Genomic DNA, 20,580 nt, shown 5'->3' with positions numbered 1-20,580 from the left:
CCCCCGGCCATGCATGCCTTGGCTTTTCACCAGGCAACATCAGCAGTAGATAGGCAGACCTACAAGTTCTGCTCTTTCTAAAAACTACACAGACTCAGAGTGTTTTCTGAAAACCTTTCTGAATTTAAAAGGTCAGGTAAAAGAGGACTCATCCAGAAGGATAGAGAGGGGACAACAGTAGCCAGGACAACAGTAGCCATGCCACCAGCAACAGCCATCCAGCCTGCAGCTGAACCTGCTCAGATGCTCCTAAGCCCTGTGAATTGGTCCTGCTGGAGACACCTCCATCTGCAGCCCATCTGTTACCCTCCTGAATGCTGCAGAGCATCCAGCAGCAGTGAGGAGCAGCCATCAGAATCATCTGGACATGCTTCTGCCTTTGAGCTGCTGCTTAGAAATAGCTGCACAGTGACATATACCTTGTGACAGTCCCTTGCAACTTCCTGGATAAATACACAGAGGGAGTTGGTGTTCTGGGTTTTTGTCCAGACAATGGGTATCACTTGAGAAATCAGGTTGTGCCATTCCCCCAGCCACCTGCTTTTCCTTTCTGATCTCTTTCCCCTTGGGGTATGACCTGTTTGCCATGGATGATCTGGCCTCTGTTTGCAGAGCTGCTGCTTGCCACAGCCAAGGCAGAAATCAGGGGAGACCTTAGAGGTTTGGTCAGCTGGCTTCTGCTGGGAGTGCTTCGGGAAAGGAACTGCTCAGAAAAAAGTGAATTGAAACTGAATCTAGTTGTCAGTAACGCTAGAAGAAACTACATCACGTGGACAGAGGAACATCACAGCACTCTCCAAACTACCAAGCTGCAACAAGGTCTTGCACCACCTCATACCAGCATACCCTTCATACAGTCCCTCTGCTGCCTTCTCCTCATCTCGCTTCACCTAGGGCATGTGTTCTTTCTCCTCTTGCTTCTTCCTCTCTCACCTTCTCTTCCTCGCCTGCTCTCTCTTCACTGGCTGCCCAGCCACTTCATTTAACCAGCCACAGCTGCAGTTTATCTACATCAGCCAACCCACCGCCCCTGAAGCCAGCCCACAGCTGTAAATTATCAATGATAATTAACCCAGCTTCATTCCTCTACAGGGGAATAGTGGTAAGAGTCAATATCGAAATGGTTGACATATGCCTGAAATGCATGTACGGTACCTACATCCATAAAGTTGGCTTCATGTCCTCACCCCAAGAGTGCCCTGCTGCATCCTGCCGCTCCTCTGTCCTGCTCCATGGTCCACCCCCAGGACCTATGCCTGATCTGAGGAGGCCACAGAGGAACCAGTCCTTGCTGTTGCTGGGGCCAGGCTGGACTCTGCGTCCTGGGAAACCTTCACTGTAAGGTTTGCTCCCTGCTTTCCTTGTGGCCTGATGCACCAGCTGACATGTGTCAACATGAGACAGTCCACAGAGCAAGAATACAGAGAAATTGGTCAGTGGTGTACTGAGTGTTGCCAGGCCTCAGATCTCCTCATCTTCTCTTTCTCCATAAGCCATCACCATCCCTTGAAGACCTGACAGCTCCAGTCCAACTGATGAGGGGCTAAATGCCTGGAGAGGTCTTGAATGTTATCTCCCATGAGCCTAAGGGGAATCTAATTTGCAACCTGATAAGACCATGACAAGGTTGCTGAGTCTGGTGAGCTTCACAATCAGCCAGACAAAACTCAGCTGGTGCATCTGTCCACCCAACTGGCTGGCAAAGTGAGTGGAGAGTTTCTTGCTGATCTAAGGAGACTCAAAGCTAGCATGGTCTGAAGGGGTGGTGATGAGACAGTGTTCAGGATCACACAGGCTTTGTGAATTGCTTCTCCCTCTAGTACAAGGTACAGAGCCTTATATTGCATCCACTCCTAGTCAGACACCTAGCCAACACTATCCTGTCTTTACTGCCACAAGAAGTATCCCAGTGCTCTTTGTGTGGAAATCAATGTTGGCAAAAATTTGTACCAACTGGTGGCCTGGTGCAGAAGTTAGAAAAGTGGATGGCAGCAGGGGTTGTGACCAAAAAGCACGGCTGAATTGAAGCTACAAAGAGAAACAGTAATTAAGACCTAACGAATAATTACCATGGTAGAAGGCAGCTTGAGAATGAGCACAGCCCCAAATCCAGATATTTCTAGCTGCAGCTGAAACCCCACAATTAAGCTGTGATTTTGGTCATTATGAGGAGGTATTTCCAGAGCTGGATCTTGCCTTTCGCTGCCTTTATGCACCAAAACAACTGACTCAGCATCAGCAAAAAGAAACCCCAGCATTTTGATAAATGTCATCCAAACCAGACTGGAGAGCCTGCATTAGCTTGCGTTGGATGCCTCCACCAAAGCTGGATGCCAACCTGTGGGCAGAGCTGCCTTTTCCTGATGAGGAGATGAAGTGGCTTTCTGGCTAGCGGGGGATGTGTTGGTTTAGGGGAGGTGGGGGGTACCTAAAAATACTGACGTCCTACCTTGGGAGCAGGAGTCCCACCATATGGCAGCATGAAGAAGCGAATGTCACCATGCATTTCTCTGCTCCTTGGTCCAACTCTACCCACTCATTACTCCAGGGCACCGTGGCAGCAGTAAGCCAGGCGAAGAAGGGAGCTGTAGCTCCCATACGTGTACCTGGTTGCCCCATCCACCCTGTGCCACAAGCACGCTGTCCTCAGGGGTGTCTGTATGGGCAAATCACACCAGCGACCTAGATTTCAGGGTGATGGTACGAGTGTTAATGGCTGATTTCCTTCCTGGTTCTCCCACTGGTGATGCTGCAAGGACTGTGACTTACTCTGACCATTCCAGGGCTGCTCTTTTACTTTCCAGACGGTATTAATGTCACCTGCTCAGAGGGGTGATGCCACCCTACCAACCAGGTGCTCTGACTCACTCACTCTTCTTTCTGCCCAGCCTTGATTAATCTGTGACAAGCAGCAGACGTGTTCTCCTGCCATGCATCCACCTTACTCTTCCTAATTGCCCCATCCTTCAGCATTTGCTAGGCATTTCCCGTGCATTTGCTCCTTCCTCTGTAGTTCCTATGCAATGTGCAGGCATCTCCCAAGCCTGTCCTCCTGGTGCAGAATCTCAAGGCCACCTTTTATCCTTTGACGAAGTACAGACAACCTGCGCATTAGCCTGCTCTATAATTGCTCAGCCACCACCAGCAGCTACTCGTGCACAGTTTCTGCTGTATGGGTACAAGGGTTAGATGTCAGGTTTTTTTGGGCCTGTGTTGGTGACTTTAACCTACTGGAGAAAGATGAGAGAAAAGACCTGGGAGTCATCCCCAGGTCATGTTCTTGGAGGAAGAGGTTGCCCTTTCTACCTGAGATGTACCCATCTACAGTGTCAGAGTCATTGCCACAAAATCCCAATGCCTTTCCAGCCACCACTTTGGTTTATCTTCTTTATATTTTCTTCACTTTTTTCCTAAGAGGATATCATCCACTTGGGCATATTCTCAGCAGCATTTTTGCACCATCACAGGCCCCTTTGGTGGGATGAGCCCACCTTCTTGAAGCTGCTTGGGACAGGGAAATTATTTTCTTATTCGGCTATAGACTACCCAGCAGGACCTGGGTGCTGTATAAGCAACGCATAATAAAGTAATATAACACTGATAGTCACCATAATTAATTTGTAATAATGACTGGCATGTCTTTCCAGACCTGCTAAACCAGCATGCAGGTTTGTGGTATCCCTGAACATGGCCATTGCACGGAGACTAATTCCAAACCTCTTTTCCTGACACAATTTTGCCCATCACCAGCTCTGTTGCAGAGGTGAGAGAAGTCTGTCTGCATCCCTTACATAAAATCACATGCAAGAGTGAGCAAACTAGGGAAAGATGGGGCTGGGAAGAAAGTTAATTAAGTCAGAAGAATTGTAATAAAGGGTTTGCAAGGCTCATGGTTGAAGCTGGCTGACAACCAAGGCTTTGGTTCACCAGAAATCTTCTCTTCTACATGTAAATAAAAATAAAAATATCTTCCTGTCCAAATGGGATGGAAACCAGTATTTTTCAAAATTTCCAAAGCTTCTTTTGACTCCATGAACTGACATATCATTTTCCTTGTTTTGTTGAAGACGTTTTAGATGAAGTGTTGGCCTTTTTTGACAAAACATTCTGATGTCAGAAGACACTGCACTGGGTTAACTTGAGGTAATGCTGGGGAAGAAGCACAACTGGTGAAAGAGTGAGGGGTAGCCCTTCATCAGTCATGAAAGATGAAATTGGGTTTTCTTTGCCCTTATCTTGCACAGGGCTGGACACCCACCTCATCCATCCAACAGGTCACCTCCAGGCACCTCCTGGGAGACCCAATAGAGAGGAGCTATGGCCTCAGGAATGCAGGTAGGACTCAGTGTGGTGTCTCTGGCATCTCACTATCATCCCTTGAAATGCTCTTGGAAGCTACATGAGCTGAGCAGCCAGCAATGCCCCAGACAAGGAGAAGGGTTAGGAGGGGAAGGCTTAAACAAAAAGCCCACCTGTCTGTTCGGTTTTAAAGCAGCTATTAATTACCTTCCTATCTGCTAAGCTGATCTGAGCATGTCTGTGGCTTCCTCCTGAAGCTGCTCCTAGCAAATCTGCTGCTGTCTGTGTGCTTGCACAGCTGCTGCCAGGGTCAGGAGGGATGGGACTGATGCTCATAAAGGTCTGTGAGGATGTCAGCCAGCCCGGGAAGGCTTTTTGCCATGGCTGTGAAGCTGATTTGCCTGCAGAGAGGCTGACTCAACAATGCTGTGAGGGTTCAGCTAAGCCAGACAATCGTACGCCTGCCACGGGGTGAGGCCATGCACGTGTTGGGCAGCCAGGCTTTGGCTGATGGGCTGCCATTGCAACAGCCTGGCAGTGCCTCTGAGCCTGTAATGTGAGTTTTGCAGCTTCTTTTGGAGGCTTTTTTTTTTCTTCTCTCCACAAATGCAACCTGGGAAGCTGAAACCCTCTGGTATTTCCCAATGGCAGCACAATGCATTGCACAATATTTCCCTTTCTGGTTGCACTGGTGGGTTTTTTTGTGCTGGTTTGGGAGAGACGATTTGGCTTCATGGCTTGTCTTGGGCACAGCCAGGGTTTTTGCAAAGCGTGATGTTTGCCAAAAGCAGGTAGGACCCCATACAATCATTATGTCCAGCCCATCCACTGTCTATGGGATAACAGTTCCCATGTCTGTACATCTCTTGCAGGTTATGGATCAAAGTAATGGAATTATAGAATCATAAAATATCAAAGTTTGAAGGGACCCATGAGGAACATTGAGTTCAACTCCCTGCTCCTCACAGAACTACCTAAAACTAAATCATTGGTGCAAAAAGAAATACAAGCAATAAATAATAAATACATACTGTCCAGGAAGTTGGTATTTAAAGTGCCAATGAGCACAGGCAAATTGGTCACCTGCTTCAAAAGGGGCCGATTTGCTCCTGTGCAAAGGTCAGATGAAGTATTAAGCAGCTGCCACATCCCTCTGCTATTTTGAAGAGGTCATTTCAGATAAACAGCTGTGGGACCCGTTGCTGGCAGTGGTCTGTGTCCAGTTTCGTAGGAGGATATTCAAAGCCAGGCTGCGTGGGAGATCCACGCTAACTCACAATCAAATCGCACCCTTCGGTAAAGAAACCTCCAAATTGCACCAGGGGTCAAGATACCTCCGGATGAGTAAACATTTGCTGCAAGGGCCTGGGAATAAATCCACTGAAGGAAACAGGACTAATAGCTATTGAAGAATTAGTCCTTGCCTCCTCTATTGAAGCGGGTATGTTTTCAATGGATCCCATTAGCTGCAACCAAGCCGCTCCGGGTTATCATCGCCTCTACTTGTGGCAGATGAGACAAAGCACAACACCGAGGCATCCAATTGCAAAACATATATATATATATATATGTTTTGCAATTGAATTGGTTTTTTTTCCCCCAGGGTGGAAATCCAGTAGCATCTTCTTTCATAGAATCACAGAGTATCTCAAGTTGGAAGGGACCCATAAGGATCATCAAGTCCAGCTCCCTCAAGTAATTAACCAAGGGACCAAAGCAAATATGGACAAAGAGCAAATTAAATCATTATGGATTGGTCATGCCTGCAGAAAATAAAGCTGTCAGGGAGGTTGTTTCTTTTGCTGGCTGGGATTATTTATAGCCATGCCGTCTGTAGGAGCTCATCTGAGCATGTAGGGGCTGTGGCTGCTGGGAGAAATTAGCTGTATTTAAGTAAGGCTGGGGACACAGGCAAAGCCGGGCAGGATTCTTCTGTGTGAGCTTTTTTTCTAGCTGAAAACATTGGTTTGTCAAAAATTGAAGCTTTCTGCAGCAGCATGCCAGGCAATGTTTATATTGGCAAATGAACAGGGTCAGGGCAAGGGCTGGAGCAGGGGCTGTGACCGGCAGCAGTGTTTTGGTGTATTGCCTGGTGCAGCGCTGGACTGGGTTAACCGGCACCCGTGGCTGATGGATGCAGGGGACGACATGGCTCAAGGTTGGCTCCTGGATGCAGCCACACTGTGTTTACTACCCAGCTTAGGTATGTGCATCAGGTGGGGGGTTCTCCTGTCCAAAGGGACTCTCCTAAAATAAGTGAGGGTGCGTGCTCAAATTAACTTTTTATTTGAGGCACACTGAGCAGGACCTTGACTACAGATGCAGTCCGTGGACCACAGGATTATGTGGATTACACATAAGGGGTCTGTGAACACACCTGAGGGCAGCAGCCTGTTGTCAGGAGGCTCATGTCCCACCATGATAGATGAACTGCACAAGACTGGGAGCAGCTGGGGAAGGAGCAGAGGGCACCACATGAGCGTGATGCACACCATGGCCATGCCATGCACAGCCCCGGGAAAGTCCCAACACTCAGAGTGAAACTCCCTCTCAATGACCACGTCCCCACTGCTTGCATGTGGAAGAGGAGAGCTGTGGAAAACCACCTGTTTCACAGGGCTTTGGGGCTGAGGCAGAAAATGGTTTCACCCTCAGCTGCGTGCAAGCTCCAGTTAGCTGCGAGGGCAGGCAAGCAGCACTGCTCCCCAGCTGGCAGTTTGCACAGCTCCACGGGGCACCTCTCCATCGGAGGGCATCATCCTGGGCAGCAAAGCTGTCCCTGCCTCTGTGGCCACCTCCATCCTCAAACAGCAGCCCTAGCTAAAAGGCACAGCTGGGGCTGCTGGACCACTGAAAGTTGCCTGTTGTGCTGGCCTCTGAGACCATATGTGTGTGAATCATCCCAAGGCAGGTCTTTTTTGATGGATGGAAAAGTTTTTAAATTATTGTTTTTATTATTACTATTGTTATTGTTGTCTTTGTTACTATTACTTTGTTTGGGAGTGGCATATAGAATCATAGAATCATTTAGGTTGGAAAAGACCTTTGAGATCAAGTCCAACCATTAACTCAGCACTGCCAAGCCCATCACTAAACCATGTCCCTAAGTGCCACATCTACACATTTTTTAAACACTGAGGGAAGGTGATTCCATCACTTCCCTGGGCAGCCTGTTCCAATGCTTGACCACGCTTTCCATGAAGAAATTTTTCTTAATATCCAGTTTAACCCTTCCCTGGTGCCACTTGAGGCTGTTTCTTCTTGTCCTGTTGCTTGTTACTTGGGAGAAGAGACTGACCCCCAGCTCGCTACAATGTCCTTTCAGGTAGTTGTAGAGGGTGAGAAAGTCTCTCTCCCCTGAGCCTCCTCCTCTCCTGGCTAAACTCATCTGTATACTCATGTGCTTATCTGTACATCTTGGGAGCCAGGAGGTAAGAGGGATCCAGGCACATCAGATTCAGTGGATTCAGTATAGCTCTGTTGGAGCCCAGACCCTGTATTTGTCCAGGAAAGGTTTGGGAAAAGAAGTGTTAAATGGCCTCATTTCTCATCCTCTGCAATCCCCAGGCATACTTCACTGATCCCTGGAGGGATAAATTTCTGTTGTAGCCTCAGGCAAGAGTCACATACCCACCTAGATCTCCAGGAGCTCAAGTGACTGATGAACCTGTATGGGGAAGACAACAAACCCCAAGGTTTAGGTAAGTCCATTCTACTTTCAAACATAGCCAGGGCATCTCCTAAAAGAAAGCCTAGGTTGAAACACATCCTCCCTGCCTTCCAGAGTCAACATTCCCCTTCTTCCTCCACGGTGGTCCCAGTTATGGATTTTCTGCAATCCTGGGACCAGGCATCAAGCAAACCTGACCAAGCAGCGTTCCCACAGGGCACATCCACCTTGCGGTCTCACCTCACTCCAATCATTGCCTTCCAGTTTAGGACCTGCTGGGGCTGGGGGACTGCAGCAGAACTGATGTTGTCTAATGGGGTTGATGATGGACCAGTGGAGCCGTAAAACATGGGAGAACCTGTGACTGGTGTCCAAACTGGATATTTACCTTTTTTAAGCTTCTTGGCATTACATCTATTAGTGCTGATGCTTTGATTTACAACCTGTGCCTTGCCCAACAGATGCTGCCGACAGCAAAAGTTTGCGGCTCCTTTTGCAGCTGGTGAGCAAGCTTTAATTGTTGCATCGCCTAACTCTCCACCAGGTTGGAGAAAGTTAGCAGCAGCCAGCTTAAGCAAAAAGGCTGTTTGGTTTCAGGTGCATTTTGTCCATCCATGTCCAATAAAGCCTGTAGAAAGCATGTGGGTTTGGCTCCTCCCTTGAAGGAGAAACTGGAGGCAGACAGAGGTTCTGAGTACAGCAGTATTTAAAGCTGTGGGTAGTTAGTTTCCACCAGTAAATGCAGTCCTCTCACATGTGGTGAGTGGAAGAAGTGACTGAGATTTGCATCTTTGCCTGGCACTGCCTTGGAGGCAAGAAGCAGCACAACTGCTCGAAAAGAGAGCCAGGGCTGTGAGCACAGGGGAAGCATGGGGGAGGACATCGCCATGTGTCACAGATAGCCATTTCCAGTAATCACTGCATGCCGCACGGCTCAGGAAAAGCTCATGTTTAATTTACCACAAGGCAGATGTTGGATAGTTCTCCCATTGCTTGGTCACAGGGCTTGAAGCCCCCTTCTTCTTCTCTGCTGTGACCCAACAGAAGCAACCAGCAACACCGATCTTATGAACCATCTCTACATATGATCTCCTGGCAAGGTTTGTTCCAGTTAATTCACTGGAATTTCTGGTCTGACAGAAATGCTGTTTTGGCCTTGGATGCCTGAGGACAGGATTGCTATACCTGGATTTGGCCCTACAAGTGCCCCACATCTACACTGCATGAGATGTATGCTGGCATGGCTCCTTCTGGCCTTGCTCAGCAGATGGATGTCAGAGATGCCAGACACCTTGACTGCTGGCACCTGCAAGGACACAGGTGCCTTTGGAAACTCAAGTCCTCGAGTCAGTAAATTATAGGCCAATTAAGTCATGAGGGCAATACCTAGAGGCTGACCGAGACGCAACCGTTATTGCACTGGGCCTTGCATGGATGTGGAGCTGTAGATAGGCCTTTGCCATGCTGAATTACCAATCCAGGAGGTTTTATGCAGAGCCCAGAGGCTGTGCACTGGGAAGGCAGTGTGGGTGAGAGGGGTGGAGATGAAGAACCAAACCATGCCCCTTGTTCAGGTGCATAAATCTAGCAAACTCCTTGCCAGCTAGTACTTGCTTTACAGAACATGCTGGGAACAGTGTTCATTACTTATGCAAAGCTGCTCTATTATGAAAATAAAGTCAAAGATAAGCCAAACTAGCCTGTCATGAAGTCCACCGGAAAAAAAAAAAAAAAAAAAGAAGTGTTTAGAGAGATGCAAAAACCGCCCTCTGCTTGGAGCACTGAAGCTGGGAGAAAATGTGTGGTTGCTAGTCTAGGTCTGTGCATCAAGTCCTATCTGATCTCACAGAAAACGCACTGGCTCCTTGTCTCCTCCTTCTCTTGCCCAAGGGATGTTTTGACTCCAGCACTGAGCAAAGAGAAAGATATATGTGACCTAAATCAGGTTTTACTTCTGCTCACATCCCTCCAGCTTGAGTAAACAGCAGAGGATGTGACTGAGAGCACACACGGTGCCTCGCCAACGCCTCTTCTCTGCTTCAGGTTTTCTTCTCCCTTCCCCAGAGGTGAGTTTGACTCACTCTGTATTTAGAGAGATGCTTCCCCTTTCCTCACACCTCTCATTAAACCGCCCTGATCAGCCGGTCCCCAGCCCACCTCTGCAGCTTTTCTTGTTACATGGAGCAGCTTTGTCCGACAGGACCTACCTCCCAAACCAAACCCCACAGGAGGGCTGGGGGAGGGAGGGAAAAAAACTAGGTACTGACAAAACAAACACAAAAAAGCCTCCCTTGATCAGTCTGAGTGCCAGCCCCACCCTGGGGTGTGGAATAAACACTGGCACGTATTTATTCATCACCACTCAGCATCCAAATATTTGTTGCTCTGTCACAGGGGCACACACATTCACGCCACCCGTCAGGTGCCTTCTTCATTTGCAGCAAACCTGAGCACACTTCTGTCCGCTAAGGCAGGGGAGGGAAGAGATCCTGCCTGGAAGATTTGTTATCAATACTCTAGGATTTCTAGCAATTTGATGTCTAGATGCACAAGGATATTTCTTTTTGGCTATCTGAACTCCCACCTAAACACTCTTCTGGACAACACATTTGTCTATTTACATTCATGTGCTCGCATATCTTTTCATGTGTGTATGCATATGCATTTAGCATATATGTATATCTATCCACCCACATTCACCTACCTATGAATACACAGGGATGATACTGGAAATGATAATCTGGATGCCTTGGCATTAATAAAGCATAAACCTGATGTTTGCGGAAGTGAATACGTGGCACATGATGCCATTTTAATCTGCATACACACATACACATTTTCTCCATCTGTCTAGTTACAAGCATGCCAATATATAGGTGTGCTTGACACCAGTATGTTCTTATATGGGAATGTGGGTGAATTAATTTAGCACACAGCTCTGCTTATCTCAGCCAGAGTAAACATCAGCGGAACCATTTAATTAAAAATCACATGCCGGTTGTATTTGGCTGAATCAATATGAATCCAATTCGTGCATCGATGTCCTGATCATCTTGATGTCATTACCACCAGAAGAATTAAATGTCCTTGTATGTCTAAAGAGGAAAAGCTTCTGGCTGACCCCATGACCAGTACAGTGCTTCATCCACTGGCAGACTGGGTTAGGCTGCAGGTGAGATGTGGAGGTGTGGCACCTGGGAGGAAAGCTTTCCCTAACGGTGAGCACACACAGCAGCGATAACTGCCCTTTGATCTGTCCCAGCTTTACGGATATTAGGGGAAATGTCTTTAGGGCAAGGGAGTTCCAAATGTTGACCATGGTGATTAGATAAGGGTGTTTAGGGAGAAGCTTAATTTCCTGACTGAAATGGTCGTGATGACCTTGTGATGTGGTGGGCCACTAGAGGTCTGGGAACAGGTCCCAGGGGAAGGTTTCTTCCAGTGTCTTCAAGGATGTAAAAGGGAGGGGATTTCTCAGCTATTCTGAGTACTTTATGGAACTGGGATTTTATCTAGAAGGGATTAAAATGGGGTGATTCTCTGGTGAGACTCATGAGTTTGAACTGGCAACTCGGAGGAGCATTCAAGGCACAATGGAGATTTTTGTTCTGGCCCAAGTTGGGCTGTCCCTATACTCACAGGACGTGTTTTATCTTTATCAGCGACAATCTACTTTTGTTGTCTTTACAACAGCCATTCCACAGAACCTGCAATATGCTTCAGTGCCCACATTGCGGTTTAACTTCAAGAGTGAGGTGGATGATGCCCAGCTCCCAGTGAGGGCAGGGGGTGTGATGCCCAGTTTAGACGCAGGTGACAAAATGTCTATGTGCTTTTGACTGGCTTGACTGGATACGGGGGAGCTGGAGTCAGGCAGCTCTGGAGATCTGCTCTGCTCTCTGTGTTTTTAAGATGAATAGAAGGCACAACTCTTCCTGGTCAGATTAGAAAGGGGTTCAGTATGGCACATGCTCTACCTGAAGTCATCCTTCCACTGTTCATTGCTGTGGGCACCTGTAAAGATGCTTTTTTCCCACAGGCGTACCTACCCACCAGTGGAATAAACACAGATTTGTGTTTTTCCAGCTAAAAAGCCTTTGTGGTCCCACAGCCAAATCACCATAGGATACGTTGCTCCTCCAGCCACAGCACATGCACACCACCTGTTACACAGCAGGCCAAAGGAGTACCTTTCTCTACTTTTTTCCTGAAACTGTCAAAAGAACAGGAAGGGAAGCCTGGGAGGTCAGTGTAGTTTTTCCAATCAGATGTGCCAAGGTTCCGCTTCAGATATGGCATGTTCTATCAGACAAGTGGAGGTATGATGGCTTCTGACGTAAAATTCCATGGCATAGGCTGTCACAAATTCCCAGCGTAATGTGTAACACTGGCAGACAGTGGCTTGGAGCTCATTTGCAGCACTTCTATAATTGGAGACACACCTCTGAAGCTATAAATGTAATTGCATCTCAAGAGATTACTGAGATCAGGGAAAGAAGGCCATCAGCTGCTTTGTGACCATGCTGAACCCTCCAAATAGACGGGTAGCAAAGTCTGTTGAGAAGGCATTACAGGTGGCTGCTGCCAGTGACAGGGCTTTTCTGTGGTCCATGGCTTGCTGCCATTTTCACACCCCCAGTTAGACACTCTAACCATCACCTGTAGTTGATCCTACTTCTGATAAGAGTATCTCTGAATGTAGTGTAAGTCAGCCCCGGCTCTGCACCGACCCCTGGGTGGCCTAGGTTCCAGTGACGAAGTGTCCCTGTGTTCCTCTGCGGTGGTTTCAGTGTAGGAGGGGAACAGAGGGGGAGAAGGCTTTTTGGGAAGCCCTACAAGGTGGGTGTGGGTTGACCAAGGTTCCTTGGCAGGCTCCAAGGTCTTCAGCGCCACCTACTGCCACGCTAAGCCTTGGCTCCCTTGTCATCCCTCCAGGAGTGGGTTTAGAGGATACTTTCAGGCTTATGGGATGGGGATAATCAGTAACCACATCTATTACCCTGCTGTTCCTATGGGCTGAGTGCAAATTAAAAACCATGCTAGTGTCTGGAGACAAAACCCCTGTGCTATTTCCCTTACAAATTCATTCAAAGGACAAGAAAGAGCAAATACTTGATGGCAGTTATCTGACAATGAGCAAAAAATAATAACTGGGAGCTACAGCGCTGTTCTTTCTGGTTGGCTTCTGCCTGTAGGATGGTCTCCGCTGTCAGCATTAAGTTACGAAGTGAAGGCTGAGTAGACCATTCAGTGAAGGTCAGAGGGAAACAGAGTGGTTATCGCTGCAGGTTTGTTGACTCACCTTTGGTCAGATCCAAAGCATCCCTCACGTTAAGCAGCCAACAAATGTTAGAGGAGCATGCGATAGGATAGGTGTGGCTGATGCAATATATCTGACTCTATGTTGTGTTCTAATCTCAATCAATTTAAGCAAAACAGCTGAGGTCAGTGAAGTTACATTGAATTTACAGCCCTTGTATAAGTGCAGAACTTGGCTCTCCATGTTTTTTCCAGGTAGAAGAACATAGATGTTCAACAGCTCTGCCAGACCTAGGAAAGATCTGATTTATGGAGCAAGACAGCAAGTCATCTCTAATGTGTCTCAGGATTTCATCCATGTGAGAAAAGCCTTGACAATCAGCCACACAGCCCACCTCTTCAGCATTTAGAAGCGGGTGCCATTCTAAGACATTTTGTGGAGTACACTCCTCACCTGCGCTCTCAGGTGGCAGCAGTGGCTCCACAATACACAGGCTCCTCTCTGCCTGCACAAGAACCTGGTTGTTAATTTTATAGAATGAAGACCCCAAACTGAGTCTGTTCAACCTTGCTTCTCCTTTAGATGAAGCCAAAGGCCCCGCAGACACTTCAACATCTTCCAGTCCTCAGCAGTCCACACTGTAGGCAAGGGGGAAGATGAACCACAAAGTGTGTTTCACATCACCTGCAAAGCTAACATAGAGCACTGCAAGGGTTTCAACATAACAGAAATGAGCAGAACTTGGGTATCTGCTGTATGACCTCTGGTGTGAGCAAAGATGTCTGGGGCTCCAGAAAACCCCTAAAACATCTTTAGGTAGAACTTGCTCATATTTAGGGAGTATAAAGTCTTCCAGAACCATAAATGACTGATCTCAGCTCAGCAACACTTTTTGTTCCTGTGTTTGCCAAAGAAACTAACATACATTTGTTTGCATTTAATTCTTCTGGTTAGTGGAACCATTACTAGGAACTGGGATCAGTTTGAGCTAGTGAGAGGGGCTGTGGGGTGGCTCCAAGTCACAGTTTTGACAAAATGTGCACATTCAACATTAAATACTTCTCCTGTGGTCCATGAGCAGGGCAGGGAATCCTACAGGTGGCCTGGACTTCATCTAGCATCTTGGTTGAGGGATTTGGGAGCTGATCTCAGCATGCTCCCACACCAAACCCTTTGTCTTCCCCAAGGTCTGGTATGCTGTCTGATCCTCTGGGACCTGGAAAATAGAAGGAAGCAGCTTTCAAAGAACTTGTAACCCAAGCAGGGGAGATTTTGGAGGAGAAATTGAAAACTGGAGATTGAATTTATTAAAAACAGTTTGCTCAGTGCCACCAACAGTCATCTAGGAGTGCTTGTGGTCTGGGAGTTGAACACAACCTCAGGACCTCTTGCATGCTCTTCTGGTGAGGATTTGATCAGCCTGATTCAGCAGGAAAGCAATAGATACTAGAGACGACTTGGAGGTTCCCATTAATGAAGGTTCAATCTGGCATAATTGCAACCTAAATGCTTCTGCTAAGCTCCAGCTGGTGTTGATTCATCACCACCCTTCTGCTGCAGATGGCTGGGTAAATTAGGACTCCTCTGTATAGCAACCTGTAGGCTTTTTCCAAGAAAAACAAACAAAAAAACCCTCAGTGTGGTTTCTGCGGGAATGGAATTCCCACTGAAACATTGGCTTTGTCCCTCTCCTGAAAAGCAGCCCCATTGACCACATCTACAAAGGGCACAAGTAATACAGACTTCTCTCAACCAGAGAGAACCTCCTGAGAAACGATGTTTTTCACTAAGTTCTTAACAACATCTCTTCTAGCTAATATGTTTGTGCTGCTCCTCCTGGCATGCTGAATGGCAGGAGAAGGGTACATAGGTGCAAACACACCCAAATTCCTAGTGGGCATCGCCCAGGTCTCCACCTGGGAAATTTGACATGCAAAATGTGACCCTGATCACCTGCTGAATGCTGCAGGGATCACTTGTTGCAATCAACCTTCCTGGCAGGGCTTGCAGGCATGTGATAGGATTAACTCCCCACCTTTGGTGTCCCAGTGTACATGTCTCTTTGGCAGTCCTGCACCTTGGCATGCAGAGAGCTAGGTTTCAGGAGTTCATGGTGACCTTACAAGAGTCTCTCTGATCCTGGACATACCTCTGACTGAAAAGGAGAGGCTTGGGGTTGAATGATTTGACTTTCCAGTGCTTCAATTTACCTAGATGCAAAATAGTGATAAGGAGTTCTTGGAGATCTTTGTAGACTGCATCATGTCTTGCTTATGTAGGAGTTAATGATTCTAATTATGATATCCTTTTTACTACCAGTGATTTAGCACAAAGGAATCTACCTGAGGTGATGGGACAAGAAACTTTTTATAGTGCTCAATCAGCAGATTTGGAGAGGAAACATCTGAGCTCTGTTCCTGAGTCTGTGGCTGTGACTGCTCCAAGACCTTGGCCACAACACTGAGACATCTCTGTGGCTCACATTGCCTGTATGCAGAACAGAGAGAATTTCTGAGCACTCTGCAGAAAGGATGAATTCCTCACTGCTGTAAGACGACTAGAGAAGACATGAGTGCCAGGGAATGCAAAAACACTTATCTTTTTCCTCTTTGTGGCTTCCATTTGTGGTCTCAGCATCTACACTGTGCTCTGGTGAGGCCAGAGACAAATACAAGTTTGTATTTGGCTTACCATAACCAACATCAACGAAGGGATCCATGCCTCTGGTAGAAAATGCTTCAAAATCGGGGGTGGGGGGTGGCGGGTAAAGCTTGGACTACTCTGCTCTGGTCTAAACACACGGAAATGGAGATTTTTAAAGCTCCCTGTATTAATAGGCTCTAACTTGGACAACTGACTCTTCATGAGTAGTCATGGCAATCACGTTCAGCTGACATGGTCTCCTGGTTTGAGCTAAGAGTGCCTGTCATGTTGACTCTACCGATGGGTACTTTCCACAGGGCATTTCTCCACTTAGAAGTTGCTTCTCTTTTACTCCAACACAGCTTGAATAAGTCAGCCTGCAGCTTCTGACCACCTTCCAGGAGACAGGATTATTTTCTTATTTATGGAGGTAAGCATTTCCAAGCAATGAGTTAAAACAGCTAAAATTTCCCCTGTGGGAGAAAAGGGACATGTTTAATCCATTTCCATCCACCACAGATTCATCTCTCACACCTGCCTTTCACCTTTTGCTGTCAATAGTGCTTATTTTTTCTTTGTTTCCTTTTCATGTTCTTTTCCTTTTTTTTTTTTTACAGTCTTGTCCATTCTGAGCTGACCTGTGGAAGAACTGTAAAAGTAACAAAAAAGCCTGAAGAACATGACTTTGACTCAGTTTGCCATGTGTCTTTTACCCTGGCTTCAACGATGAGTCGAGGCAGCATTGCCTTTTCAGTTCCACTCACACATGGATTCTGCAAAGATGCGGCTGTTCGCAGCGCTGTGAGGAATCGCACTGAAATCATGGGAAATAATGAGTCACATGCATGGTACAAAGTCATCCAACACAGTTTCCATTTTTCTCACCACTCACTGATGTTTAGAGCATGCTAACATGGTGATGCTTGATACAATAGTGAATAAAAACAATTCAGGGAGAGGTGTGATATTTAACTTGGCCAGAACCTCCCAGGATTTCTGAAGCACTTCAAGATCCTTGGGTGAAAGACAGATCGTAAGGGCAAGAATATCATTATTAATAGTTTAAATTCCACCTTCCAGACATGTGAAGTAGCAGGATCCTAAGGTCAGGGCAAAAGAGCACTATACGCCGCATGCAGCAGTGGAATTTGATCCTTGCTGCAGGGTGAGTTGCTCATTAGAGGGGGGACTTTGCACCACCTCTGCCAACAACAAGTTGCTTACAGTAATTGAAAATGGAGTTTTAAAGATAATTTGTCAGCCTGGGATAAAAACCCCGGAGATTTAACTGCAAGAAGTTCTCAAAGACACAGGGCAGAATAACACTGTTCTTAGCAAATTAATCTCTTGGTGTGGGAGCTGACCTGGACTTAGGCAGCTGCTGGAATATTGGAAATTGTTATTCTTAGCTTTCAAGTGTTAATAGCAAAATACTGTTGGGGTTTTTTTCCTTTACCCGCCCCCCCCCCCCCCCCCCCCCCCAGCCCCCTTCTCCCTTCCACACTGGAAATTTAAAGAAATAAAACCAAAACCAGAAGTCCTGACTGTCCTGACTTATGGTCATGGAGCAAAGGTTCAGTCTGGGCTGTATGTGAGAGCTCATTTCTTGGGCTTGAGGACTACTGGAGCACTGATTTAGGGATACCTTTAGTAATGAAGCGCTCCAATCCCACACTGCAGTTTCCTCTAGTGGCCACATTAACTAATAACTGATAAAAAAGCTACCTTATTTTGCCAAGGAGCCCCACAGGGGTCCTTCACAGCAGGTGCAGAGGTGTTGCAAAATTCACCAGCACAGCATTTCTGCATGTGTGTTCAGCTGCTAAGTGAGCCCCAGGGCACCCACGTGCTGGTCACTGCCCCAGACCAGTTCTGGACACTGAGCACTGTGGGGAGCACTGGGAGGGTCTGTGTGAGGGGTTATTGCAAAATATTGTGCCTTGTGGTAAAATGGTCAGTGTGACATCCCCAGGAGAAACAGAAAGGGAAAGAGGAAAGGCAGCCCCTGCTTGAACTAATTGAATCTTGATCACAGGACTCATCAGACTTGTTGACTAGAAATGCTTAATCTTCTCTGGGAATGGTGATGTGAAATGAAACGGTTGTTTGCCTCTGGCCCTTCCCTTTGAGCATTGCATTTCACCCTACAGGTGAATAACAGGTTGTTTGGTCCCAGGCACCTCCGTGGTGAATGCACTGTCAGCTTGAGCTGAAAAGTGACAGGCTGCAAAGCCCCAGGCTCTTTTCTGCTCTGCATCATCCCCCATCAGTGCTCTGGAGCTGGTCCAGCTTCCTGGGCTTTGTGAAATCTCCCGGGATTGAAGTTCAAGATGGTGGGAAAAGACAGCTCTTCTCCTGGAGATAACCAACATGTGGAAGGATGACACCTCTATCTGGACCTTGTGCATGTTGTGTCTGCTACAATAAGCCTTCTGTAAACCTCTAAGAGACAAAACCCTGGTGTTGCCATACAGCAATAGCAGGATGCTCCTGCCATGGGCCTGCCATTCCCTTGGGCTCAGCAGAGCTCAGGAAGGAGGCTTTCCCTTCCCAACAGCTCCCTTGACCTTAGCGAGAACAACACTGGGAACAGAGCAGATCCTGCCCTTGTAAAACCGTTCAGTCTCTGTCCCCCAAGACCTCCATAGAAGCCCCACTAGGCGGGCATGTTGCTGGATGAAGCCCACATTCCTCCTGAGGAGGATCAAACATGCCATCTAAAGCAATTCAGTTCCAGCGGGAGACCTCCTCAAGGATCAGCCGTGCTGGGTCATTAGGACTGCCAGGCCTGCGAAGCAGGGGGGAGACTGGAGAAGGCAAGTGAGCCGTGCATCCAGTGTGGATCCTACAGTCTGATGGTCTTGTCGTTTCTACATGGCTGCCTCAGGCTGCCCAAGGGCTATAGGTTATTTTGCTTAAGAAAAGGAGACAACATAAACAAGAGTCAGTCCACAAGCCTTCCCTTTTTGGTTAGTGTCATCCAAACAGCAAGGGTGGACTCTTCTTGGCTAATATTTAGACCATTGTGTCATGTAAATCCTTTTGGGATTGTGTTGCCACCAAGCAGCTGAAAAGAACAACACGGTGCAAGATGAAGGGCAAGACTCATTTCCTTATTTCATTTGTAATTGTGTGCCTTTCAATCCAAAAGGAGAGGAAGGCCATAACATTACCTGCTGCAGTTCCAGCCTTAATGAGGCCTGGGAGGAGGACTTGATAATTAGGCTCTTGAATCATGTGTTAGGTGTGAGTTTCTGTTCCAATGCTCTGCCAATTAGCACACAATTCCTAATCAATAGCAGGGTAACTATGAGATTAGGGTTAATGGGTCAGACTCATTGAAGTTATCCTATTCTATGCTAATGTCAGATTAGCTGAGTCCTGGTGTCATTAGTTTTACCTTTCCAGGTTTCTGGCTACAAAGGAACAAGGGGCAGAAATGGGTTGTAATTAACCTCTGGTTTGCATGAGAAGACTCCTACACCGGGTTTTTTAGATGTGAGATGGGTGTCTAGGTTCCCATCAGCCAAGATCTAACCAATGGTGCTTATGGTGCCCACAGAGAGATTCATCCTGCCCTGAAGGGGACAGCAGGCGTGGGATTCATTTGCCTAAACACAACTACCAAATACAAGGGCTGCCCTGGACATCCACATCCACAAATCCAGAGGGACTGGCTGATATCCCACAGGGAGAACCATTTCCCCTGGACAGAGGATGGATGACAGTCCCTGAGACACCTCAGTTGTGGACAACAAGGCACAGACAACTTAAGATCTTGGTATGTCCAACCAAGTGAGTGATGAGGGATTCAAACCAGCTCTTAGCTCAAGGCAGTCAGCTCCAAGGAGAGGGGTGGGAGTAAAACTGAAGGTAGGCACCCAAAGCGGTGTTTGCAGCCCTGTCTCCAGGCCACAGAGACCGCTGAGCCTTGTCACATTCTGGAGCCTTCTTTCTTTCCAAGCCTGTAGGTTATACTTCCAAGTAGGAGAAAGCCCTCTGTGGAGGCCATCTGCTACTCTGACGGCGTTATTCAGGGAACCAAGGAAAGCCAGGTGCTGGGTCTGGAGCTGAGATACGAATCTTTGCCTTCCTTAGCAGAAATGAGGAAAGTAAAAAGCTAAGGAGCTTTTGTTACAGAGAAAAAGCAGGATTTTTACAACCAGCAAGGTCTGTCTGAGCTGTTGGCTGAGTAAAACCATGAAAGAAGACCCATATGGAGAGACAGCACTTGAATGAGTTGAATGGGAACCACAATCCTGTGACACTGATGGTGGGTACCAAACAGAAGCCCTGCCTAGCTGATGATGCCGATCCCTGATCCCCTGGAGAGAAACACCTCCCAACCCCAGAGATAAGATGTGAAGCAGCAGGTTCTTCTTGGTATTTACAGGGTAGTTTTTCTGGCTCCAGAATAGAGAGGAGCACCCACAGGGACACTGAGTCCCAGGGACCAAGTAACTGCCAAGACCGTTTTGCTTCCATGACTTTAACTTGGCCCAAACTTTACACCTACTAAGATCTTCCAAGTGATGCTTTTCTCATGTCCATTGAATCCTTTGCTTCTCTGCTACTTGGCAGGAAAAAATAGTTTCTCTGCAGGATTATTCCAGTGAGGTGGTGAAAAGGGACCTATTTTGCTATGGCAGGCCCTGTTCAAGTAGCAGCTTGGCTGAGAATATTTGTTACACAGGTTTGCAGTGTTCAT

The 20,580-nt window shown here is 47.2% G+C and overlaps 1 long non-coding RNA gene across 1 annotated transcript; it reads left to right on the top strand.

Moving 5' to 3' along the window:
* Nucleotides 1-4,032: 4,032 nt before the first annotated feature.
* On the top strand, nt 4,033-5,303 carry LOC119148024. Its single transcript, XR_005104272.1, has 3 exons — nt 4,033-4,143; nt 4,245-4,335; nt 5,172-5,303. It is a non-coding gene; the product is annotated as an uncharacterized LOC119148024 (long non-coding RNA).
* The last annotated feature ends 15,277 nt before the right edge of the window (nt 5,304-20,580 follow it).

Source organism: Falco rusticolus, chromosome 5 (genome assembly GCF_015220075.1).
Source record: "Falco rusticolus isolate bFalRus1 chromosome 5, bFalRus1.pri, whole genome shotgun sequence".
Classification (NCBI taxonomy): domain Eukaryota; kingdom Metazoa; phylum Chordata; class Aves; order Falconiformes; family Falconidae; genus Falco; species Falco rusticolus.
This window is presented reverse-complemented; position numbering and strand designations above follow the sequence as displayed.